This window comes from Excalfactoria chinensis, chromosome 8 (assembly GCF_039878825.1).
Source record: "Excalfactoria chinensis isolate bCotChi1 chromosome 8, bCotChi1.hap2, whole genome shotgun sequence".
Classification (NCBI taxonomy): Eukaryota; Metazoa; Chordata; class Aves; order Galliformes; family Phasianidae; genus Excalfactoria; species Excalfactoria chinensis.
Genome location: NC_092832.1, coordinates 12,175,358 through 12,202,480, shown reverse-complemented (window position 1 = coordinate 12,202,480; position 27,123 = coordinate 12,175,358). Strand labels below are relative to the sequence as shown.

Here is a 27,123-nt window from a genome sequence, read left to right as displayed (position 1 = left end):
CGTACCTCTACATTATAAAAACAAATCGCGTACTGATATATTTATTTTTCAATGAACTATTCTTTCCTAAGGACAGCTTTGGGGAGAAGCTGTAAGAAAGCAGGTTTCCTCTTTTGACAATAACAAGCCAGAAGGTTGTCTGTGTGGCAACCTGACCCCACGTGATAAGGCAGAGCCCCATGCCGTGGGCAGACATCCCACGTGCATTGTTGGGAGCTCTGCCTGGCTGTCCCCGTGGAGGTGGGCTGCTCCTGCACACGACACGTGAACAGCAGTTCCTGTTTTTAATGTGCCAGATCATAGCTTGCTCATCGCTCCAGCTCCTGGGCAGAAAAACACTGTCAAAATGCAAATGCAGGAGCTGACTAAGAACCAGTGAGTACGCGATCTGGATGCTCCAAACTTGAGCACTGTGATTGATAAAGGATATAAAATGTGACTTTTTTTTTCAAGCTGAGGCACTCCATCAGTGTTATGCAATTCAAACAATTTTGTGTTAAGAATAACCATTGTGTTTTGTGGAAGGTGTGTGCCCATGCGTGAGGCTGTGTAGTGCACACAGCATAGTGGCCCAGTTTTGTGGGGGCAGTGAAGGCAAAACTTGCTGACAGCATGTGTCTGATGGGCCAGTGCAGCAGCCAGGGGCAGATACTCCTCTAGCCGTGCTGTTTGGGGTTCAAACTGTGATTTCACAATCCTGATGTTTCCCTATATTTTCCTTTATATTTTTCCTTTAATTGTACAAGCAGGAAGGAGAAAAAAGACAACAAATAGTTTTCAATGGTAAATGTTTATATTCATAATTTAAAGTGTTCTTCCAGAAATTTAATATCGCCTTTAAAGTCTGAGAGTGCAAAGTCACTGGGAAACATGAAAAAGCAGGTTCTTGGTCAGAGAGCTTGTAGATTGATCCCCTCTCTCACAGACCTGCCAATGTTTCTATTGATGGATTCCCTAATAGTGCTGGAAAATCTACTCCAAAGCTCTGGAAATCTGATTATTATTTCTTGAGGGCAGATCCATAGAAAGATATGAGCCTATATTCACTAAACCAAAGCTGTTTGTCATACAAAATAAATCCCTGCAGTTTGGTCTCTTCTCATACTCCCTCAGTGAGAAGCTGGAGGTACCAGATTGGCAAGTGGGTGGAGAAAGGTGGAGGGAGATGGTCTGATGAGCCAAGAAATTAATGTTTCTCTCTGTCCCAATCCCCCCGTGTAACCCGAGCACCATTCTGTGCCTGCAGGCGGGATGCAAGCCTCCAACACCTGAGTATTCCTGCCGAATGACATGGCACAAGATCAGGGAAAAAACCTGTTTACTACAGCATGGTCTAGTTTTCAGAGTAAAACAGATTGCTGTACATTGGGTGTGAAATTCCCTAATGTTTAAGTAATGACTCTGGGAACCATATGACTGACAGCCTGAGCAAAGCAGTGTCTGAGGTTATGTAAGTCCCTAAAAAGAAATCTAACCAACCCCAAATCCTAATTGTGTAGCAGATCTGAGTACTGCAAAGTCTAAGCATTGCCAGATTTGAAAGCCATGCTGCTGCCTTATGTAAATAGTCATGAATACTCCTAGAAGCAGCATCCCAATTAGCTGTTTTGCTCTCTGAGTGGAGCTGTCCCTGTGGGCTGGTGATAGCCTGACCTGCTGGGCATAGCTGGGGCTGTGGCTCTCAGGGACATCCCAGGTAGGGAAATGGAGCTGCTTCCAGCTCGGGTGCTCATGAGGAGGGAAAAGAGATACCTTCTCCCTGTGCTTCCTTGTGCAGGAGCAATTACAGCACATGTTTATGAATTCCATCCGGAGACTGCAGTCCTTGCTATGAATCTCAAAATGTTTTAGATTTATTAGCGTCGCGCTGCTTCTGACACAAAGGATGTGAGGGACAAAGAGCAGCAGCTCCTGTGCTTAAAGGAAGCACATAAAACCCTGCCAGCACCTTCATCGTTCTGTGCGTCTGAATGCTGTTAGCTGGGCGCCATTGTACCTGCGAGTGCAGGCTGGTGTTAACTCTGAGATGTAAAGTACTGCCTGGGGCAAAGGTGCGCTGGTGAGGATGGTTAGAGTGCAGCTTGGGCTCCTGCTGGCTCTTGCTGCCTTGTTCCAGGTGTGACTTAAGACAGAAAATTGAACCAGAGGCATTAAGAATACTTAGGAAGGTGTTCTCTAATAAATATTCCATATATATGCCTATATATTTGGTGTTCAAATAGGTATGTAAATAGAAGGGATGGAATACAGTCTCTGTGACAGAGCTTATCAAATAATTCTTAGGATTAATTTTGCAAAATTGCTCAAGAAAAAATTTCCCATGTCTCACAATCTTCTCAAACTGGCTGAAATGCACAGGAATGGTACTTTTGAATTTCGATCTGATGTAAATTTAAAATGGCCTTTTTTCTTGGGGATAGGGAGGAGCAGGGATTTCAATCAAGGTCCTGTGATATTTTTCAAACACTACTTGCCATATCAATGTTGTTGTGGCCTGTCCTGGGCTAGGTGAGGAACTTGTCCAAACTCCCAGCATTGCCCACCTTACTTCTAGAGGGGGGAATAGAAGAGAAGGATAGAATGAGCAAGCAGGAGAAAGCAGTACAGAAGGAAGTGACTAGGAATAGTGGAGGGATGGAAAAGATGGGAGAAAGCAGGAAAGAAATAGAGATAAGGAAATAAAAATGAGAGAATGGGAAAAAGAAAAATGAAATAATGGATAAGCAAAATGGATCTCAATAGTTCTCAGTTCTCCCACTCCTCAGGTGGGAGCAAAGTGTGATTTGGAGCCCTCAGTAGTACTGCAGCAGCTTTTCTCCTTTTAGCTCAGGGTGTGCTGGCACCAGGTCCTGGTAGAATCTCTGCAGATCTATCACAAAACCATCACAAAAGATGAAGTAATGTCCTGTCTGGCCACATACTGAGCTGTAGGTCTTTTTGGTTGTTTTTTTTCTTTTTTTTTTTTTTTTTTTTTTTTGTTGTTTTTTTTCCCCCTTCCATTTAAAAGAAGAGCTATCTGATGTGTTCTGTTAATGTCAGAAAGAAAAAAGTTATTATGATTTAGAGGAGCTAAGGGTTTAAAATTAAATATGCACTCAGTGCTTTCATCCAAAGATTTGGTGATAACCAGGTTACTGAAATCAGTGTACTTTTATCAGAGCCAAAAGGGTTTTTTTGTGTGTGTTTTTTGAGGTGTTTATAGAATATATCAACTCTTATTATGTCCTCTTACAATTGCAGATGGGAATGATGAAAACAAGTTCCCATGCAATTACTTGCTCCTGCTTTATAAAAAAGCCAAAGCCTAAATAAACTTCAGTACAGAGTAAACTGATAGCATCCTTATGAAAGAGCAGACCAAAGAGTTCCACCCTACTGCTGAAAATGAAAGCAAACTTCAGCCATGAATAAGTGGCCAAACTAAGATTTAAGATTAGGTGTAAAAATGTTTCACTCAGCATTTCAGCCTGTTAGGAGTGAGCTCTGGACCTGGGCTGGATGACAGTTGAGAGCACATCTTCTTGGGCTTGTCTTTTGGAGATGCCAAAATGCTGTCCTTGGATCATCTGAAACATCAGCTGTTCTCACAGAGGAGAGCTCTGATAAATGCTCTGATCCCATTTCCGCATCACTTTCCAACTCATCAAAGCAATTTAAAAATCAATATGTTATATTTAACAGAGAGGCTGTGCATTTCTCTCTGGACAGGAATAACACAGCAAGTCTGCTAGGGGAGAGTTAATGTTCCAGGTGCAGCCTCTGGTACAGACCACCGAATATAAAGAATATTCTAGGAAAGCCGTAAAGGCAGATAATGCAGTAATGGCTTCTGTGATGTTAACAATGTAGCTGTGCTTATGAGCTGCTGTGTGAGCTGGAGTACAGTGTTTGGACCTGAGCAGTGCAGTGTGGATGACAGGAGATCTACAGGCATCGGAATTGTTGTGCTGAGCCCAACCAGCTCCTGTCATTCTAACACATAGTAAGACCGGGGCACAGCCTGGTGTAGCAATAGCAGCCTAATGCAGCTAATGTTTGTGAAGATTGCCGGACACCACAGTGGTCTATATAGTGTAGGGCTGTTGCTCTGTACAGGGCTGCAGGACCAAGCATCTGAATGATCTTGAGCCATTCTTGAATAAGCCTTCATCAGTTAAGGAGGCACCACTGCATTTTCTTCCTACTGAGCTGCAGGGTGACAAAGAACACCTTTAGCCACAGTAGGTTAACACAAATTGCATTAAAGTCTGGTGTGGTAGGAAGCTTAGGGAGCCTGGGTGAGGGGTGAAGGAGTTGGGCAGAAAGAGGTGGAATTGAAGAGGATCAAAAGCCCCATCAGCTGCAGACAGAAAAGAGGAATGCTTCCTCTGTCCTTATCTGTTGGCTTAAGCATCACATCTGCAAATAGAAGATACAGATGTTCACGATGCACCTAGGAGATCATTCTTCCAGATTTCATTACTTGTTTGTAGAACCATGCCATCACCCCCAGGCATGGTGGGTTCGTGTCTCGAGGTGAATGGGTAACCAACATTGTTATTCAGGTTCTTCCTTACTGCATGGTCTGCTGGAGGGTTATCTATGGCTTCCAGCTTCCAAAGATTTTAGTCTGCCCCAAATACTTAGGACTCCAGCATCTCACACCTCCCCATGTGTACTTTTTTTCCCCTCTGAGTATGAAGTACAGGAGCTGCTCTGAAAATGATGCCTCTAATTTTATAATGTCAGTCCACAGCATCAAAAGCAGATGTTGGTGTTATGGCAGTAAAGGTTGAACCTTCCCACCAATATTCCATACGTTTTGCAATTGTGTGACAGATGGCAGCAGAGGAACAGTCTGAAAGAATGGTGTATGGAGCAAAGGTGTGTCACTGAATTCCTCTGTGCAGAAAATATGGTGCCCATTAACATTCATCAACACTTGCTAAATGGTTATGTAGACCAAACAGTGGATGTGAGCACAGTGTGTGGTGGTGGGTGGTGCATTTTAGCAGTGGTGACAGTGGTTTACCTCCACTGTTGCAGATTTTTGTGAGTGTGGCGTGCAGGTTCTTGTTTATCACCAGCAAAATTGTACAGCTAATGGTGGTAACTGTGTTGAGAAAGTGTTTTGTAGTTGAGAATTTGCTCAATCAAATAGTGTTAGTACGCTGTTTGGAGCTGTTGTGCTTTCCATGAAAATAGGAGGCATCACTTTTGGTGTGACCCACATAGTTTGGCTGTATATAAAAGATTTCAGTAGCTTGGATTACTTTTATATATTTATAGTGAAAATAACAGCTGCTTAGAACTTGATTATCGATCAAGGGAAGACAGTAGGTGTTTTTAATCTTCATAAACATAACTACAAATCATTAAGTAATATGAAGTATTTTCTTGAAAGGCACTTCATTTAAAAAACAAACAAACAAAAACTTAATCCACTGTTTTCAGAAACTGAATACATTTTGATTCAATTTGATGTGAAGGTTCACAGAAAAACATGGTGGGCCTCAGCTCTTGTATCTTGGTAACTGCACTGATGCTACTGAGACAAAATTAGATTCTTCCCAAAGACATAAGACACTGAAAGATTCTGAAGTAGGGATTTGGAGAGCTTTAAAATTCTGATTTTAGTTGGTAAACTCTCTGCAGATGTTATAATCTGTTTGCACATACACACTCACAAATATATACAGTACGTTTGATATTTTACTGAAAATTTAGGACTACTGTCATGTGTGCCATACACATATATTTGATGCATGGCTGAGCATGCATGTAAAGTACATTTATGTACCTATATGTGTATGTACATACATACATACATTGCCTTGTGCTATGCAAGCCAAAAGCTGTGTTGGGCTATACAATGTGTGGCGTTGCAGTGAATGTGGAGCTTAGTGCCTGTCCCAGCCTCACTGGCTGTCCCACTCAGGGTGTCGCTCTGGCAGCCACTGGAGATGCAGAGCTGCTGCAGGAACTTCCTCTTCCCTTCTTGTGACGGTGGGCTGCTCTGTGTACTTCAGAGTAGTGCTGTGTCAGGTGTGAGCACCATGGGTTTGTGAGGCTGATGGTCTGAGCCCTGGGGGTAAAGGAGAGCTGCCCTCAGCAGTGGGTTTGTGCCTTTCATCAGTGTGGGTATGAGTGGGGAGCTGCTTCCCCCTGGGTAAAGGCAGCCACTGAGGCACAATGTACACCTGGGACTGATGGGGTGGCCTTTGTCATTAATGTGCTCCTCTTGGGTGGGCTCAAGAGCTGAACAGATCTGTTGAGTAAATGCCATGCCTTCAAAGGCAGCAACGAAAGCACCAGGATGATGTCTTGGAAAAGCAAAATATTTTTGTTTGCTGGCAAGTGTTTAATTCATGTGCAGTCATGCTTACCCCTTTTGATGTCAAAGAAGAGGCTTTGCTAGTGCAGAACTGCCCGCTTACTCCGATGACAAATGCCTCAGCGACAGAAGTCACCTTCTGCGCTCAGCCGAGCCCGACCACAGCCATCCCAATGGCCGTGCTGCTGGGACTCTGGGGCTGGCTGCAGATGCAGAGTCGTGGTGCTGTATTTCAAGTGATGATAAAAACTTGCCGGGTAAATCGGTGTAGAGTGGCTTGCTGGGAGCATGTCAGCCGGTCTATCATTGTACAAAGGCAGCAGATGCAGTCAGCGCTCAGATGAAATGATTCATGACCCGCTGATGCCTCCCAAGGGATGGAGCCAGGGAACAAAGAGATGCTGGGACCTCCTCAGGTGGGAGCAATACTGTGGGAAGCAATGGGGAAGGACAATAGGGAGAGTAATAAAGGTAGCATGGACCAAGCAGAGTAGCCCTTTTTGCTCTATGGCAATCCCACAGCTGCCCTCAGGGCTGGGGGAAGAGCCTTTGGCAGTGCCACATTCCAGGAGGGAGTTGGCTCTTACACACAGAATCACAGAATCACAGAATGACCCGGGTTGGAAGGGACCTCAAGGATCATGTAGTTCCAACCCCCCTGCCTAGCAGGGCCACCAAACATATGCCTTTACTAGATCAGGTTGCCCAGAGCCCCGTCCAACCTGGTCTTGAACACCTCCAAGGACGGGGCATCCACAACCTCCCTGGGCAGCCTGTTCCAGGACCTAACCACTCTCCTAGTAAAGAACTTCCCCCTAACATCCAACCTAAATCTTCCCTCTTTTAACTTAAAACCATTTCCCCTAGTTCTGCTATTATCAGCCCTTTCGAAGAGTTTGCTCCCCTCCTGGGAGTAAGTTCCCTTCAGGTATTGAAAGGCTGCAATGAGGTCACCCCGCAACCTTCTCTTCTCCAGGCTGAACAAACCCAACTCCCTCAGCCTGTCCTCATAGGGGAGGTGCTCCAGCCCCCTGATCATCTTCGTGGCCCTCCTCTGGACCCTTTCCAAAATCTCCATATCTTTTTTGTACTGAGGGCTCCACACCTGGACACACCTGGCTCTTCAGGCAAAGGAAGGAGCAGGGTGGCAACCAGCAGGGATGCAGGCTACACACAGGGTTCCCACTGCACAGCCACATTGAAGCTGGTCACTGGCAAAGCAAGTGCTGGTGGAATGCTGACAGAAGATTGTAGCCAACATGCAACTGGCCCTGTGACCAGGGAGTGCTGTGTGAGACACAGATAGGCTGGAGCTCCAGGACAAGCAGGCAGATGCTCCTCAGGGTGTACCACAAGGGAAGATAGCATGAGGCCAGGGGCAGAACTTGGCGTGGCCCTGGGCAAGCTCTCAGCTAGCTCAGGTTGGTCAGGACAATGTTTTCCTGTGCTCCTCCCCTCTGGCACCTGTGGTGCTGTGCTTATTTGCTCCAGCTGGGTGTTGGCATTAGGTGAATCCAGCTCAGCTGCCCTGCTGCAAAGGATTTCAGAAAGCAACTGCAAGATGCCTATGTAACAAAGATGCTGGTAACAAACTCTATTTATGGTGATTTTCTGCAGCTAGAACTTAGAGATTTAAAAAAGAAAAACAACAAATCACACGAGGGATTATCTCACAAAGATGTGAGGTAAAGCAGCTTCTGAATAAAGGGGTTAAAGTGCCTGCATTAACACCTGCCCCTCCTTAATTCCCCCACCTGCTGCTTTTCTAGTTTTCCCCTCTGCCCTTGCACAGAGCTGTTACTGCTTGGATGTTCCCTGAACAGAGCAGAAGGTCTGGGCAGTGAGGGTAGCTTTTTGCCTGCAGGGCTGTGTGCTGAGCTCTGGTCAGCTCACCACAGCTCTGCGTAGTCATGGTGCCCTTGCTACCCTGTGACTCGCAGTGCCTGTTTTATTATTTACACTAACTCATGTTCTTGGTGTCCTCAGGGGATTTCACCCAGGTAAGCGCTGAGCTAGTTCACCTCCTGTGAATCCATAAATGTAGACACTTTGGATGTAGTTTTTCTGCTACCGCAGTCTCTGTATTATTCACTTTTGCAAGGTCCTTTTTAAAGAAGCTAATAAACCTGTCATGACAAGCCCATCGAATCTCATCAGGACGCTTCTTTCACTCCCGAGGTCCCTTTCATAAACAGCCTGCATGCTGGCACTATTCGTTAGGTGCACTCAGTCAGCTTTGTTCTTTACCATTATTGTGTGGTGTATGTCTTTTTTGTAGTACCTGAAGCTCACAAGACAACTTTCGGTTTGCCTCCCAATGGGGGAGAAGGCATCTGTAATGTGTTTCATGTCTCACATCTCTGAAAAGGACTGGAGAACACAAGCACAGTAACTTGTGGGTTTTCTGTCTTAGAGAATTAGGATGTCTTTGCATTACTGAGCAGGAAAATACTGAGCAGTGCTTGATCAATAAGAGGCATTACCAGAGGTCTGCTGTAGTCTGCACCAGTGTTGCTATAGGCTATGGAACTAGGAATATAAAATGTCGAGCGACAGTAATAATTCATGCATCCTGGGATGTATAAAACCAACAGTATGTCAATAGCTGTGCACGCTCTGCAGAAAATATGCAGGGTTTAGATGTCGCAAGAGCCTGTGTTTTCCTTTAAATCATGTTTTCCTTGGTGAAATAGAGAATTTCCCTATTTGTTAAAAGCGTTTATTTTCAGCTTCATGTCAGTAATTTTCTATTAAGATTCTAAGAGATATGCAGTTCGAAAGGGGCCTTGAGATCCAGAGCCAAATACATGTATTTATTGAAAGGAAGCACATAAAAGACTTCTAAAACAGGGTGCAGTGGTATTTGAGATTCATGGACCATTTCAGCATTCATAAAAGCGTATATGGTTCTCATGTTGGCTTCACTAGGGACTGAACTGTGCAGCTGGGTTACCCAGGAGGTACTGGCGTTCCCTTAAAGGGAAGCTCGCTGAGACCATTTGTAATTTACTTGGAAAGTGAAATATCTTGTGAAACGAGTAAGAACTTCTCCAGTAACCACCGTCCTAAAATACTTCAAGATAATTAATATTGCTCATCTCCTGTGAAAAGACCCCGAGGAGGGTGAATTATTGCCGCAGGGAGGCACAGCGGGCATCAGAATACTGTCTGCCTAACACTAGCCTCCTCTGTGCTGCTGCTGTCTGGGAACCAATAAGTGATGAGTGCTGTTTTACCTGCTAAGGCTCCCACAAAAATTCTTCAGATGAAACTTTAATGAGAAAAGGGAGAAAAAAAATGTTCCAGCAGACCCATTCCTCTGTATGCTCTTGTGCACCTCAGCCATGTGTTGCCAGGCCTCCATTTCTCTAAATCTGCCTGGAATTAGATAGGCGAAACAGAGCGGTTGCTTTGTCGCTCATGCTGATATGAATATGGGCCTTAACATACAGGTAATACTTCTGAAAGAATGTAAAATATTAACAGGAAAAAAAAAAAAAAAAAAGGAAAGAAGAGGGAAGGCATCACAAAGAAACCTACCATGCATTATTTAAGCCTTTCCCTGTGAGGCTGAGGGCTCCAATGCTCTTCCAGCAGCAGCATTCCCTCCGCTGTGGGGCTGTGGGTCCTGGCTCCCACTTGGCTGCTCTGGGTCCTTTTTGGAAGGTGCTGATTCAAACAATAATTAAACATCTTAAATATCATCTCTATTATTTTTTTTTTTTTAAGACTTTAAAGCGATTTGATGGCAGTGGGCTGCGTCTACACAAACAAGCATTAATAGATATTTTAGCACATCTTGCTGAAGCAGATGTTAAATACAAACAAAAAAATTAAACCTGCTGACTCTCTGAGATGTATGAAAGGGATGTCTTTGTTGTGAGCAGAGTGACTTGACTCATTCTGCTCCTTCGGCTTGGTTCAGGGAGGATGTGTTTCACAGTCTTCCCATGATACCTGGCAAATTTAAAGCTGTCACTGTTGATCCCACTTCTCTTTGTATTAAAGGAATGTCTGTGGTGTTTATATTATGGAGGAAATGCTATTTCTACTGATTGTATTTTCATCGTTTCTCTTATGACTGTACTGTTTGCCAGCAGCTTTGGGGCCACTTTGATGCTTGCTCTGATGCCATACTTATTGTGCGGCGCAGTTGAGCCTACAGTTTTCTTTTCTAATCAGAGCTGGCATACTGAGTAAAAAAAAAAAAAAAAAAAAAAAGCTTTTATTAAATTATGGTTATCTCATAGGGTCTGCATTTGTAATAGCGAGTGGGTGCTGGAAACCTGTGTTTGTGCACATTCTGATTTCATTTTAATTCTGGTAATGTTTTTCCTGCCTTTTTTTCCTCTCCCTGACCATGCTTGAGCAGGGTCATGGACCTGCTGGTGGGGTGGTTGCTCTCCTGGGAGATGGCAGGGGTATGCATGTGCTACAGCCTGCACCCTGTTCATTGCTCCTGCTCAGAGTGGTGTCCAGTCACAGAAAACAAAATAATCATGGTTTATGAATTCACTCAGGGAAGTATGTAGCTTCCTATTATGTACATAACCAGAACTGGGTGCTGGAGGCAGGAATGGAAGCGGCTAGATTGGGTTCAAATATGCGACATGATATTCATATCACCCTATTGCTGTGGAGGTATACAGAGTCACCCTGGTGCTGGAGTGTGTTTCTGGTACCCACAGAGGCCTGCCAGCTCCCTTCCTCACTGCTGCTTGCATCACAACACATCCTTGCAGTGATGGCGTGCTGGGTTTGAATAATAACTGCATGGATACAGGTATCCTTTTCTTCCTGTATCTCGCAGCCATTTGCAGATTGATGAGAAATTATTCCATTTCCATCCTGCAAATTGGAAAGACTTTGAGAAGCTGAGTGATGTGTCCAAGATGATGCAGCAAATTGATAAAAGAAAGAGGGATCAGGACACTCTGTGCAATTTAGGGGTGCCTCTAACTGCCCCAAAGATTTCTAGCAAAAGGCATCCAGTTCCCAGACAGGCAGCCTCCCTCTATTATTTCTGTCAGAATATTGCTGCTAACTGTGGAGAAATGTAAAATGTATTATTCATTTCTCCTACTCATAAAATCAATACCTATCGAAATACAAATGCAATTTAAATCAAAGGGCACTTGTTGAGTGCAGATCCTACTAATTAGATCTGATTTCCCAACAATTTCTTAAATTATTTATCCAAGAGATAGGTAGCAGGCACTTTATGTGCCCCAGAGTGAATATAATAAACCTCTTGTCATGATACAGCAAATGTGAAATGTAGTGCAATGCAATATGATTTGTAACCCCAATGAACTAATGCAATATCAATAGACATCAATCTGTGTGAAACATCTGTCTCATTATAACATCTTATGAGGTATGTTGAAAGCCAATAACCTTGCAAAATGGGCATGTCTTTGTGAAGGATACAGGTTGTGCTGCTAAGAATCAATTAAATCTGTAATGCCCACCTGCAATAGAAGTTATTAAGCCATCCTCACTAAAAAAGAAGTTTATATAATGCATGGATAGCCATAGTGACAGCAGTTCATTCTAGGCTGGTGGATGGTTCTGCAAGCAATTCTGCTGCCATATTTGGGCCTTTTTTCCCATGATGGCATTGTGTATTATAGTCCCACAGTCTACATCTAAGCAATATTTCTCTTGTATCTGGTTAATTATAGTTTTTAAAAAATGTGAAGAAAAGAACAAACCGTTTTGAAGATTGTTGTGTCCAAACTAGGAGGCTACTTTCCCATAAAATGAAGGGTCTGCATTTTGCATTTGTCTGTTGGTAATATATACTGATGCTCTAAAATTTTTAATCATAAGGTTTTTTTAATATAGCCCTTTGTGGTTTTAATTTTCAAATGCAAACTTACGTTTGTATGGTGGATCTTAACATTCTATCCCACAAGCCAGTTGGGAACTGAAGATCCGCGGCTGCCCTATTTAAATGTATGTGCTCACCAAGTTGTTTTCTATCAGTGATTGAAAGGAATAGTCTGAAGAGTTAGGCTTATCAGGAATTATAATTCAGAGCTTAAACATCTCTTCTGTGCCCTCTTCTGCAGCCCTTGTGGTGATCAAGCTGCTGGGAAAGGAGCTTGAGCAAAAAGCTGGAGCAGCCCAAAGTGCTGTGTGATCCAGTAGGTGCTGCAGCCTGTGATCTGAGTGTGCCTTGGCAGTACTTAGAGGGAAGCAAGACGGCACCTTAACTCGGGATTTCATGGCCTTTAAAAGTACAAGTCAGAATTGTAATGGTATTTAAACCTTCCTTATTAGCAGTACAATAAGTCTTTCAGCAAGTGCTCTGCAAATTCTTCTTTGGTGATCTGTAAAAGGCAGTTCTGATAGTGACAGAGCTGAAGTCTGAATGCTGAGTACAGGACCAACTCAGAGCGGACTGTTGCACTTGAGCTGATGGGAGGAATCGAGGTGACTGAATCAGTGCTGTATTAAGGCGGTGCTCCTGCCCTTCCTACGAGGGGCCAGGAAGGGCAGGAGCTCCAAGCGTGAAAAGTGTTACATTAAAATACTGGTTGCGTAGGATTAGTTTGTCATCAATTATTCAGCTCTGCTTCTTGTATTATTATTGTTTTTAATTAATAGAGTGTTGGATAGCATTTGTCTGGCAGGTGTGAAATCAAGGCTCAGTCCCAGAGTGTTTGTTATAAATCCTAGCTACACCAAGCAAGGAGAAAGTCCTACGGTAATGTTTTGCATTTTCTCAGCCCATTCTTATTTAAATGAGAACAAGCTATCTGGAAAGAACATCAAACATTGCAACTACTCTTTAGTAGTACTTTCATTTTCTTGTCCTAATTCCTTTTCAGACATGTTTAAATAGTGTGTGATTGTATATTAGTGACTGCAAAGGTTGCCTGAATTAACACCACAGACTAATTTTGTTTTAAATGGAGGGAGGAGCACATCTGTTTCAAAAAGCTTTGTAATATGCCTTTTGTGAGTTCAAATTGCATACAGTAATGACCACTTAAGTGAGCTGCTACACACACAACTACTTATTTGCAATAGTATTAACCAGCACGGCTATAAAACGGCATTAATATTTTTGTGCATTGAATTATGTTTCTCCTTTCTCCTCCTCTTGAAAATTCAGCCCTCTGTTAGTGTTTGGGGGGAACCGAAGATGAGCTTGTGTTCCTCCCCATGGCAGATGTGTTATTCTCTGTAGGACCATCTGGCTATATCTTTTATGTTTTGTTTGCATCTCCCTTAGATAAATGAAACATGAAATGTTTTGTAGCTATAACTAACGCTATTTTTCAATCAGAAATTGTTATAATCATATAACATTATAAATATTATTGTCATAGCTCTGGATGACATCTGCGGATTTAATTTAGAGGTTAAAAGTGTGTGGCTTTGCTGTTCATCACAGCAGTTTAGGGAGGGCACAGTTTGGAAATGAGCACACAAGGGAGGTATCACCTGAGGGACAAGTAACTCATACAGACATAGACCCAATTACTTAGAGGAATAAAGAAATGTGCCTTTTTCCATGGCTGCCCTTTTTACAGACAAAGGTGTTTACACCCTCCAAATGTCTACAGTAAACAAACAGAATGTTGTTCAACTGGCAAATACTTCAATTATGGAAGCATCAAAGAAGTGCCTTGCAGAATAGATTCTCCATCTTGAGAAGGGGGAAAGGACCACCTGGTACAACTATCTGTAATTTATCTGCCTTGGGGTGCAGGAAAGAACTATTTTGTATTTAATTTCAAAGGGAAAGCCAAGACATGGACAGAAATTAAGGGACCTTTTTGTACACTTAAGGGAATTCTATAAAAGCTAATGGGTTGAAGAAAGCTGTGTGCAGGCCTGGGCTCACCATTAGACCATCCTCAAAAAATTTATGTTGCCAAGTCTATTGCCACTAAAATCTGAAAGCAAACATTAGCAGCCAAGAACATCATGCTAATTAATTGCTGCAGGAGGACACAATTTCCAAGATCTAATGAAAGATGGAATCTAGCTCCCATATGTCCCACTCGATAGACCAAGAAAATGTGCCCATGTTTTTCACAGAAACCATGAGCAATGTCCAACTACATGTGTCTCAGCTGAATAAAACTAATCACCAGATGCAGAGATGGAAATGGCTGTTTGTCAGCACCCAGTCTTGAAAAACCCAGCCAGGACCTGTTCTTGAGGAACCATTTTGATTCACCACTTTAACAGCAGATTCTGAAGGTGGTAACTGAGTATCTGGGCACATCTCTCAGCTGCTGTGTTAGTGAACAGTTCCCGATACTGTGTGTGCAGCTACACTGCAAATCTACCTGCTCGCCTTGCTGAGCTGTGGGCTTGTGCTTGCTTGAACCTGAAATTCCTGTCAGTGTGATGCTCATGCCAGGATGTGAGTGTGTTTCTGCAAGGGAACGGTAAGGGCTAGAGAATGAGATCTGCATGTGTCTTGAATGTGAATGTCCTGTCTCAGTTGGCAATCAGTCTTTCTTTCCAGAGGCATATGGACACTGTTATATGCAATGGTTTGGCTTGCTTAACTAAGTAATATTTCTACTTAATATTTGTTATCTGATGGATATATATTACCAAGCTGATTTCCTGTGCATGCATGAGGATGCCTTGCAGTACATGGGGAGTGCTGCTGGCTGTTTGTAGGGGTGCACACTGACCTGCCGTGTGCCAGAGCCATATGCCATTGCCTACATGGCACAACAATGCTCCACTGCTGCTGTGAGGCACCTGATGCAATCCCAGGCCTGTCTGAACAGTGCTGATTAACCCGGCTGCTGTTGTGATGGTCCTGGCCCTGCAGTGCAAGTGTCTTTCTTGCAGTCAGGGTCTGAGCCCAACTGGGACATTAGGGAGTGTCATGGTGGCAGGCTAGGCAGCCCCATGCAAACAGAGAAACAGGGCTGAGGAACAGGGTTTGGCAGACATAAGTGCATAGCTCACATCTTCTGAGCATCACTTCATCCACCCAAACACTGTTAGTATTTGTTAAGTGTTTAATTTCTGGAAACACCAAAAGTTCTCACCTTCCTATGTCATCTTTTATGTATGATATGCATGAAACTTATAATCTGAAAAGAGTGTACTGACACCATGCATAGTGGAAATGGGCACAGTTGAAGCACATATAAATTGCACAGCTAAATTTTACCTTAAATATTGAAGAAAATATATTTTATTCTGTCTACTCTGAGGTTAAAGAGCAATAAATAAATAAATAAAAATAGAAGGTCATGGTAAGTAATTGTAACACACTATTGTGCATTTCCTTAAGATCTTTCCAGCTAGTGGAGAGTAATGACATTTCTAACCTTCAATAACTTCCACATAGAAAGGCAAACCATTTTGATTGGCTTCAGTAAGGCATTTAAAATCATAAGGGCTGCTATTAGGCAGCCTATGGAAGAAAGTTAGACTCAGGATAGTTTTTTGCAGTTGGGCTTTAATTTTACTCTAGGTTTTATGTGACATGAAACTCCAAAGGCACTCGTGGTTCTACTCTAAGAGATGAGATCAGCACTTATGAGCATGTGTTTTGATGACACAACTCAAAAAACTGAAGTGATTACTGTTATGAAAGGACCAAGGTGATAAGTCTCATGTAATATATGAGCACCTATCAGTCAGATAAGCCAAGAAAGGTCATAATCCATTATATTAATGTTATAAACTGACATCAGGTTGGTGAATTGGGACTCTCGCACTTTTAAAAAAGTGTTGCTGTGGTTAAGCTTCACTCTGTCCTTGGAGGACAAGTTTAATAACAATTTTTTTTTCTCCCAGAATAAGAAACCTTAAAGATTTTCAGCGTAATGTAAGTAGTCTTTTAACCTTCACAGAAGCATTGCTGTGTTTTTATTTACTATTACTTTTGAACAAACTTTGCATCACAGCAGAATCCAAAATGCCACACACGGATGAGGGAAATCAGCAAAGTGATAACTCCTGACAATTGAGATGCTGACCTTATTATTTTATTTGAGTCTTCTCCCATTACTTCATAAAACATCTATGAGGAAGGCAAGATTTATCATGCCTTCTGAAGGTGTCTTAACAACTGTGACATTAGAGGCCCTGTTCTTCAGAGCCAGTTTCTGACTAACAGCTCCTTATTTCTCATCATAGATAGCTATAAATTTTCTCTGCATCCGTTGATCAGTCCAGATCCTCTGCTGTTGTTATCTAGACCTCTGATTTCTGGATCCTGAGGGAGTATTGAGTCAGAGTAGTGTACTCAGTGCAGTGGTTGCCTTTCTATTTTGGGGTGGGTGCAGCAAACAAAGGGGTCCTGGTAGACTTGAAGTGCCTTCACTGGAGAAATTGCCGTGGAAACTGCCTGGGGCCTGTTAGACACCCATGAAGTCTCTGTAGACCCCAGGAGACTACTAAAGGTGCCTGAGTGAGCCCAGCATGGCCACACAGTCATTGTGCCTCAGTGCCATGCTGAAGGGTGTCTTCTGGGTTCAGGTGCAGTGAATGAGGAGCACCATGACTGGCAGCAGCTTGATGGCAGCCAGAAGTGCTGACTGCATTGTCCTCACTGCTGGCTGCCATGAAGCCACTGCCCTGCCATTCCAAATGCCACCCAGGGGCCTCCATCCAGAATTTGCAAGGTTAGAAGCAGAAGGCATAGCTCATACTCTGTGTCTTGTGCTACTGAGCAATGCCCAGGGAAGTAGGCAGCTCAGTGGCTTAGTGGCTCCTGGACAAGCCCCAGCATTTCTCCCTGACAAGCCTCTCTTGCCAGCACCACTGCCTAGGGCTGCAGCTTCTGCTGACCAGCTCAAGGCTAGGAGCAGACTGTTGCTACCTCACATAAATCTGTTCCCACCACAGGCTCCTGAGAGAGGGCGAGGGGTGACATCTGAGCCCCTCCAAAACGAAAGCCTCATGTCCACCCTCGCTAATGTTACCAGTTCTGCAAGGGACTTGCATCGTGCTGAAGTGCGGACGCATCAGAGGAGAAAAACAACCCATCTAGCACAGGACAGCTTGGAGGAGTGGTATTGTGTGCTCCAGAATTGTGGGAGGAATTGAAGGTGAGTTACTATGCCTTGTGTACAAAGCGAACAGTGGGGTAAGTACTTCTGGAAAGTACGGTGCTATATTTACTGACCGCATCAGACCAGAGCTGTGGTTTTATGTCAGACTTAAAATTCAGCATTTCCAGCAGACTCATGCTGATGCACAGGTGTGATAACACTGACGCAGGCAGCAGGAAGCCACCATGAGTCACTGCTCAGCTTCCTCCTGAACCTGGGGCCCATGGTCAGCATTCTGCAGCATAGTCTTTCTGGCCTGCAAACATCATGGCTCTAGTTGAGCCTGTACAATCTGCAAATCGACTCTGTTTGTACAGCACAGGTAAACGTTAAAAGGGAAACGAATATGGGCGAACATAAGCCGTATAAGATACTGCAAATCATCTCTTCAAGTGTGAGCGTAATACCTGGAACCACAGGCAGGAAAATACATTTACAAACTATCAAATTATCTTGGGATAATAATGTAATGCTTTTCAGAGCTGTACTGTGTGTTCTGATAGCTGAGCAAATAATACTACAGCTGGCAAAGGACCAGAATTTCAAAGAGCTTTCATGAGCAGAGTGCTTCCACAGGAGAGAGAAGGGTTTCTGTGCATATTTTTGGGGAACGTTAAAAACAAATGTGGTTATTTCAGTGACTTGGAACTGCACAGAGTAACATCTTATGATAAATAAATCCTTTAGACAGTTTGTCTGCTTTATAGCATAACCCGTGAAGTGCTTTCTTCTTCATATGAGGTTACTTCTCTCTGTGATTGCAACAATATCCTTTTGATCAAATGTGCTTTCAGAACTGGCATGAACAAATCAAGGAGCTAAGCAAACTATAGCAGTTTGTACGCAGAAAGTGCTGTTGGAATATAAAATTTTTCAAACGCATTTTTCAAGAAAACAGAGTCTCCTTTGAAATTTTGGGCTAAAGATATATGCTGGAATGCTGTTTATGACTCTATAGAAGTGTATGACACCCAAAGTGCTTTTAGGATGCTCCAAGGTATATCAAAGAGCATTAACTTCAGCACAGCTGGGAATGTCACCAGATTGCCTTATGAATACATACTCCTTATATCCTGTATGTTAGCTACAGTTAACATAGCCTTGGTCACCGACCATAATCCACAGGGTAAGCCTATTAGGTGAGATTTAGCATCTACAATTTTCTGCTCACATCTGCTTGCCTAACATATGTAATCTGCCTGAATGTCACAGTTTACATCCTATTTTCATTGGAGAGTAATGAAACTTGATTGGTGTCTCCATCTCCTTCTCTAGGTCTCTAAGAAAAAATCCTGCTTGTCAGCTCCTCCTTACTGGCACTCTTTAGTGTGATCCTTAGCCAGGTCCTTCCTTAAGGGCCAGTGCATGTGAGGCTTGCAGGCAGTCAAAAAAAATCATCATTGTTTGTGCAGAAAAAAGTGCAGCAATATTACTCCAAAGACAGTAAGAAAATAAAGGTGGAGTCGTAATTTCCCAAACTGGATTTCTCTTACAAAACTCTGACACATCACTATTTTATCAGCAGACAGCGGTAGCTTTCTGAAGACTGTTTCCTTTTAATTCTTACCAAACTTAACTGTAGCCACCTCAGTAATTCTAGAACAGCTCGGTCCTAGAGGTAAATTAAAATTAGGGAAAATTAGACCGTTTCTAATGAGGTGGTTATTACACTGAATAATGATGATTATTGGTTCTGCTTAATAAAACTGTCAGCTTGTGCAAAATATATATTAAGTTAAATTACATTGCATTACATTTTGATCAACTCAGAAATTCCATGCATTTCTTTCCCACAAATGGTGGGCATAACGAAATGTAAGGCAGTGTCTCCTTTCTCAAGTAGTCTGAAAAGTGAGGCTTTCAAACAAGCCCTGATTTAAAGCCCATTAAATGCAATGTGGTGAGGATTCATGCTGACTGCAGTGCCACATAGGCCAGAACTTCACTGAAGCAAGCAGCATTCTCTCCTTTTGCCTGTGCTAAATATCTGCACAGTAGTGTTGTGGTAAATATTTCACAGTATTCTTTGCCTGCTAAAAGGAAGATGTTTTATCACATGTTTCCAGCCCCCTTCCTCGCCAGTCTAATGGCTGCTGGTTCCCCTGCTCTTTCCTTTTGATTTACCTGGCATATTCTGAAGTGGACTTTGTGGGGGTGATCTATGCTTTTTATTCCCAAGATGAAAACAGTGGGAAAGATTATCTATTAGCTGAAAATGAGATTCTTCTGGACAAAACTGGATGTTGGAGTCCCAAATGCTTGGAGGTGAGGCAGCTCACCAGAAACCTGTTGGCTTCCCAGAGACACAGACAAAAATCAGAATGCTCAGCATTGTTATATTTAAAAGCAAGTGATACTACCAGGTGCCATTGGCAAGGCCTGCTGCACTGTGAGGTGCATGCCAGCCCTTTGGGACAGTCACTGTGGGCCTTTGCACCCAAAGCTGCCCAGCGGTGGTGCCAAATGGTGAGCAGAAAATTAGGAGAAGCCCAAAGACCACTTCTACCCCGTGCCTCCCCTGCCCATGGGGTAGAGTTCTGTAGAGTGTTCTTCTGCAAACAAAGCCATGTTTTTCTTACAGAAAAAAAGTGTTTTCTGTATCAGTAATAGCAGTATATTTTATAGATTCTGGGAGATTAAACAAGCAGTAACAACTGCATGACTAGAGATGAAATTATGCCAATTGGCTTTTGAACTGGGGCATGGAGGTGAGTTAATCTTCATGTGGAGTACAATGGAACCCAGAAAAAAAACAGACTTACAGTAAAATTTTGCTTTTCTGACAGTGTTTTTGCTTTTACAAGCAGCAGTGTGTTATCTCAAATGAAGGTGATAACATGGCTAATAAGTTGCAGTATATGCGGTTATAAGGTTTTTATCATGCTTTGAAACATTTAGTCATCAGCAAGATTCCTCCTTTTATGAAGCCCACTTTGTAGCACTCCATAAACAAGGTTCAACAGTCACAATTTCACTAGTATTATATTGTTGCCATAGTAATGCAGTACCAATTCAGTTGATAGGCTTTTAATCCTGGGCTTATTATAGGACTGCTCTTCTTGTCAAAGACACATCTATATGGATACAGCAAGCAGACCTTTTATTGTCTGAATATTAGCACAAATTGCATCATATGCTAATTTGGATAGCAACTTATCGCACTTTTGGCATCAGACCCAGAAATCATCAGACACGATAGAAGTCGCTAAGCACCATACGTGTCAAAGTCTCATCCCCAAACTGGGAAAATTACTTGCATTGTTTGCTGCAGCTTCTGAATTTGTTATCACAAAAGCATTTGGCTCTGCTGCGACTGCTCTGCAATGCTGCTCGGATGGCATAGCTTTGCAGGTGGTAATAGCAAAGGAAAAAAGCAAAAACAAGCATTGAGGAATAAAACATGATCTGAAGTTGGCCCTTATTCTGGTCACATGTTCTGCAGCATGTTTTGGGGAGTCACTGCCAAACACAATGCCTTGGTTTCCCTGACTGTAAAATGGGAATAATGACCCCTCTCCCTCTGTGCAGAGCACGTGGTGTACACCCAGTGACAAGTGATATCCCGTACTGCTAAACACTGTTATTAAGTGAAAGAGCAATATTTTTAACAGCTCCAGGAAAATACACACCACAGATCTACAATTTACGTAATGTCTTTAGAGAATGTGGACTCACCCAGTGAAACACAAAAGTGTTGGCAGAGTAAGCGCGTGGTGGAACATATACACTTATGGAGGAGAGGAAAGATATTCACCTCATTAAAAATCATGACCGTTTGTAGGGATTTTTCTTAAATATGTAATTTGGGCTATGGGGGAAGTTGCTGCAGCAATCAGAGTAAGAAGAGCAACAATAAAATTCAAGGCAGTAGGGTGACTTCTTATTGTATGTAGAAACATTTTGTATATTTTCACTGTTTTGTTGGTGATAGTTTCCTATTTAGAAAGGAAACACCTTTTTGTATATCCCAACACACAATGTTCAGTCTATCATTTCTTAGCTTAATCATGTTGCGTCCTTTGCAGCAGCAAGGGTAAATTATAGGCAAGTAGCATTCAGTATAATCAAAGATGTATTCCACTTTATATGATAAGTTCTGTCTGATTTACAAAGGCAGTATCTTCTCCAGCTGAGCAAGGAAAGAGAGACCTTCACTCGTAGATAAAAATCACCTCAGAGGAAAGGCTTCTCCCCCATTAGGATCCTATTGTTCATACAGAAAATAACCATCTTCTATTATCTATCCATTTATACTTACAAAGATATACCCAGAGGACCCAGCTGAGACTGGGACCTACTTGTGCCAATCACAGCAAAACTGTATAGAGCCATGATCTCTGCTTCAGACAGTTCATAAGCTGAAGAGCCAGAAGAGTGGCAAGAGCAGTGAGTATCTGACTGAGATAGAAGTTGCGGTGGCACAAGCAGAGTGGATCTCTAGCCTGGGTCACTTCCAATGGGATGCCTGCCTCACAGGGGGAAGGAAATTCTTAGGATTCAGTCTCTATCTCAAACACGTAGCCACGCTCTACCCCCTAATTCCAACAGCTGCATCCGTACTGCTGAGCAGGGGCAGCCTGAGGCAAGGCTTGCAGTCAGACTGTGCAGCCCACCCGTATTACCTATCAAACACCTTCAGGCTGGCTTCAGGGCAACCCTGTTAATCCTCCCAGGGAAAAAGGCTCAGGCATACCCTATGTTTTCAAGCATGTTTAAGGGCACTGGGGTCAGGGTACCTGCCAGAGGAATATTAACAAGCTCCAACAGCACATCCGAGGCAAGAGGGCTCAGGCTTTCTCCTTGTGAGGTAGCTGCTTTCAAACCCAAGCCTGAACAGATGGAGGGTGGGGAGAGAGGAGTTTTTGTTCACAATAGAAAAAAGTCAGCTTGCAAAAGGATGGGAATGCTTTGGTCAGGAACAAATATGATGTCTCATACAAGGAGAGCAGGGGCTTGGAATTATTCTGGCACTCTCCCTCTCTCTGTCTTAAAAATCCTTGTGGTAAAATGGTTAAACTCTGAGAGAGAAGGCATTCATCTTCTAATGAGTAAATACATCCTTTTGCTGTGTGGTGCCTGCTGGCTTTACTGCTGTTGCAACCTTCTAAAATGCTTCCCAGAAAATCTCATTAGATTTCAGCTTTATTTATTTTTTTATTAAGGAGTCTGAAGAGAGCTTATAATTTAACTTTGTAATAGAAATTTCACGTAGTATGTTGGCATGGGTTTGATCTCATAAGAATTTGGATCTCATTTATAGGAATTCTGATTTGTAGTAAAATTCAGTAGCCATAGATCTGTTGTTGCATTAATACCAAAGCAGGCAGCTTTACAGTTGCAATTTTACAGTAAACCTATATTTTTATAGTGGTTTTGCTTAGTGCATTTTGGTATTGGTGAAGACAAAGATTTAGCATGCAGAAGTGATACTTGTTATGATGGGATTGTCTGCAGTAAACTGAGAAGGACATTTGCTTATTTGAAAGTATTTATCTTAGATGACTTTAAAAATACATTTTACCACTGAGTCAAATATGTCTTGTTATTACAGCCTTTTTGTGCTGTTCCCAGGACCAACTTTCATCACACCAAGCCACCCTAGTGAAGTCAGGGCTCTGCTCAGCCTGCTAAGAGCCATCATAGTTCCATCAGGCCCCCAGAAGCGCATCTGTGCTGCTCACACCAGCAGATCCTTAGCCCCTCTGCAGAACCCCATGGGTCTGCTGCTCTGGACCACTCCTGCAGGTGAGGGCCCCCAGAGCACACATCACCCATGCACATGGGCCACCTGCTGACTGGTTTCAGCTGGGGCTGCTGGGCTCAGTCTTCACAGGCAGAGCCAAGAGTACAGACAGGAAATAGCTCTCTTTGTGCCACAGCTTGCTTTGTCAGTATTCTCTTTATATTTCTGGCATTTTTTCTTTCCGCACAAACTAATAGGAGGAAATCCTGTGCCCCACTCTACTAATGTAATATAAGCAATTTGTTTTAATTTTTGTTGGGAGCATTGAAATACCAAGTGACAGTTATTGAGATTTGTTGCACCTCTGAAACACTATTAAAAATTATCTGAATGATTCCCTGCTTGTGCTGGTTTAGATGTACTTAGGGAGAGGCACACACCCAGAGGGCAGGGCACACATAGAGGAAGGGAGCTGTTGGTGGATGCATGACAGCAAATCTGCTTTTGATCTCTTCCTGTGATTTTCTAGGTGAGTCTCAGACCTGCCTGTGGTCCGCACTCTCTGACTTCGGCCCCACCACGCAGATGGAGCAACATCCCCGTGTGCTCAGCCGCTGCCCGGAGCTTCCCATGTGCTGGCATCCTCACCCAGCAGAGATGCTGACAGTGCTGGCTCCATCCTGCTTGCTGATGCCTGCTCACCTGCCTCCTTCCCATTAGCCACGGCCCACACACCACCAACACCGCCATCTCCATCGTTACCTACAACACAAATGCAACATGGAACAGCGAGTGTGGCTTGAGCAGGCTTAGCTTGTTAAAAGTGCAGTTAAATAAATAGTAGGTCTGTAATATACTGGGAGGCTGATTGGGATCACAAGATATCAGTGTCATATCCTGTGGCTTTTATGTAGGGAGATGTAGATTTTAGCCATCACCATCTGGCTATCTAACAGATAACAACCAGAGAAAATGGAGTTGCAAATCTTCAGTTATGAATATCTGATATATTGTTGCCAGTAAATTGAGGACCTGATAAACTGCCAGAAGGAAAAGTTTTAGGTTTTTTTTTGAATATGACCAGACTTCTAATACCTATCAGCTTTTGACTATGTATAAATTAAAGAAACTCCCTAATTTTAAACAGTGTATCCAGAGAAATCTGATCCTGTAGAACTGAGATGTGGCTATATTATCAGCTCCAAATTTAGGCAAGTAAATAAAGTAGCAAATGTATGACTCAACTGTTGTATCTGCACAGTACAGATCAGCTACCGCAGTGTTCAGACGTGGGTTAAATGCTATGCGAAAAGAACAAGAAATAAGCAAAGAATACAGTAGTGTAGAATGTGCATGTTCTTATCTTCTAGAAAATCTCAACAGTTGTGATTTTACAATGTGATATTTAGACAAATGTAAAGAGAGAAACATGTTAAGTGTTTTGTGTTTAATTTTTTTTTTCCTCTGGAGAAAAATGAAATAGGCATGTAGATCAAATTATAATGCTCAGTACATCTAGGACAAATTCCATTTGAGGATCATGAAATAATTGGAAAATATTAATGATTTAGCTTCACAGCTAGATTTCAGGTAGATAATAATGATAATTACTGCTACAAATAAATGCCATCATTCTTGCTCTGATATGAAAATTTAGGCATAGAGGTTTATGTATTTGTCCAAAGTCCTTTTTACTGCTGTAACTATCCTTCTATAGAATTACTGTGTATTAAGTGTGCCCTTTTCCAAATATTGTGTGTGATATACTATTCAGTTCATGAATTCTAAAAACCAAGCAGCTGAGCTTCCTTATGAAGCAGTGCTTGTGAACATCTCCATTTGCATTTGAATCCTCAAGCAGTGACAATCCTGCTTAAAAAAATAAAAAGGGAATGATGAAAATCAGAACAAAATCTGTCAAGGGCCCATCTGTGACTGCATATCAGAATATCACTAAGATGCTCTGAGAAACAAAGTTGCCTCTAAGTCTAACACATAGTGCTTCTTTGTCTATGGAAATAATTCAAGATGGGTGAAATGAGGGCAAATAACATGAAAACCTCTGTTTCCCTACTGAAAAGTGCAGGAAAGCAGCACCTCTGTTTCATGGATAATCTTGTTTGTGATACACGTACCAATGCTTAGATACTAAAGATTTTACATGACAAAATACTCAGCATGCTCACATCTGCTTCAGATAAGCATGCATACCTGCTGCCTCCAGTGAAGAGTCAGGGAGAGTATTTGGAGCCAGGAGTATTTGGCCCTGGCAAGTGAGAACTTGGGTTAGGTAGGTATGTTTGTGGCAAGCTTTCATAGCCTGCTACTTGAAGCATCAGGAAATGAAATTGATAGACTTCACCCTGTCCTTAACAATATTCTTGAAACCACATCTATTTCCTTCTGAATAGAAACACATAAAGCTAGGAAAACCTATTTGTAAGATATCGGTATCTCCTCTTCAGGATCTGAATTCCTGCAGGTCTTAGTCACAGTTCTTAGCTCTCACATATGCAATATTTGGAACTGACTACTGGAAATAGGAGAAACATGGTGTTAATGTTGTTCTAATGCACTGTGGTTTTTTTCCTTCTATTTCTTAACCGTTAGAGTATGCAAATATTTAGTTAACTGGTCCTTGTGGTTTCTTTTTATTGAATTGCTTTCACTATGGCAAATAAATATTCATAACGAAATGTGGACAATAAATCATTTCCAATAGTTCAAACCATTTTCTTTCTAGACTGCATATATATTCAGCTGTGACTTGCCTTTAATATTTAATTCAAAAGACAGACTTGTAGAAGGACAATAGAGATAATGTGTCAAGCGATAATTAAAACAGGGGGTATGATTAAAACCATTTTGATCTACATTGTGCTCTGTCAAACTCTTAATCTCCCGTGTTTGCTGAGATGATTTCCCATTTGCTTTATATGGAACCCAAAATAAACTTCTGTTTGAAGACACTGCACAGAACAAAAGATTTCAATCCTAAGGTTTGGGAACTCAGAGCCCTTCCCTGCTCTGGGTTTTGAGTATATCTTCTCTATCATCCTCACAAGACAAATCTTGGGCAGGCATCATTCCTCAGTTAAATATCATGACTTCTCTGGGAAGTAGGTCCATATGGATATACATATATCCACTACAGCTAGGGGACAATCCAATGTAACTTGTTTCACCATTTAGACTGAAGCTAAGAGCTCCCAAAGAAATGCAAGTTAAAGATACAGGGATTTTATACATTTGGGGACCCTGGTTCAAATTCAAATTTGAGGGATATTTCTTGTTTCATTATGTGTTTTGGCCACCAAAACACACCTTGTATTCATCCCAAATTCATTATATTTTCTGATTTGTTGCTGATTTTGGGCCATAACTCAGTAGAGCACTTATGTATGGACTTAAAGAAATTGATTTAAGAAAACACTACTCCATGTTTAATCCTGGGCAGACATTCAACTTTGAAATCAATGGGACTTATGAACAGCCCTGACCTTGGGGTCTAAATGGTTGCTGAATCAGTACATTGACAGAAACATACTGGAAAAGATAATATCCATGTCTAATCAGAATTATAGTCTCTACTTTCATGGGAAATTACCCATAGATAACACATTATTCTGCTCAAGAAATCCATTTTATAGCAGTTATTAGAAAACCTTAACACATTTTCTGTTTATGCCAGAGATTCTAGGTGAACAGCGTCTTTCCTTGATAGCATATCTGAACTATTTTTCAAATGAAAAAATAAATTACAGGAAAAGTGCTGGCACAAGGGACCATTTCTAATTATTTACTGAGTCTTTCCCAGTTGTCTGCTATGTGCTGAACTTTTGGGAGTCATGCAGACAGAAGGCAAAGCAGAGTAGTTCTTAAATCCCATGGACTCAGTCAAAGACAATAGCACATGAAATACCATGTTATGCAACATCACATAAACAAATTTCTCTCCTAAGAACTGCATTTACAAGGGATGCCTGCCCAGCCTACGTATAGAATTTTGAGTGATCACATTTTTGTTACACTGAGAGAACAGCAAGAATGAAAAGTGTTTCTGGTACCATAGCACACAG

At 42.3% G+C, this 27,123-nt stretch overlaps 1 long non-coding RNA gene across 6 annotated transcripts in view; it reads left to right on the top strand.

Moving 5' to 3' along the window:
• The window catches only part of LOC140255836 (uncharacterized), a 41,404-nt gene extending 15,629 nt beyond the window's left edge, over positions 1-25,775 (top strand). For all 6 annotated transcript variants that reach the window (XR_011904560.1, XR_011904565.1, XR_011904563.1 and 3 more), the window contains exons 4-5: positions 17,156-17,358; positions 23,574-25,775. This is a non-coding gene — a long non-coding RNA (uncharacterized lncRNA). The remainder of the gene's footprint in view (positions 1-17,155; positions 17,359-23,573) is intronic.
• The last annotated feature ends 1,348 nt before the right edge of the window (positions 25,776-27,123 follow it).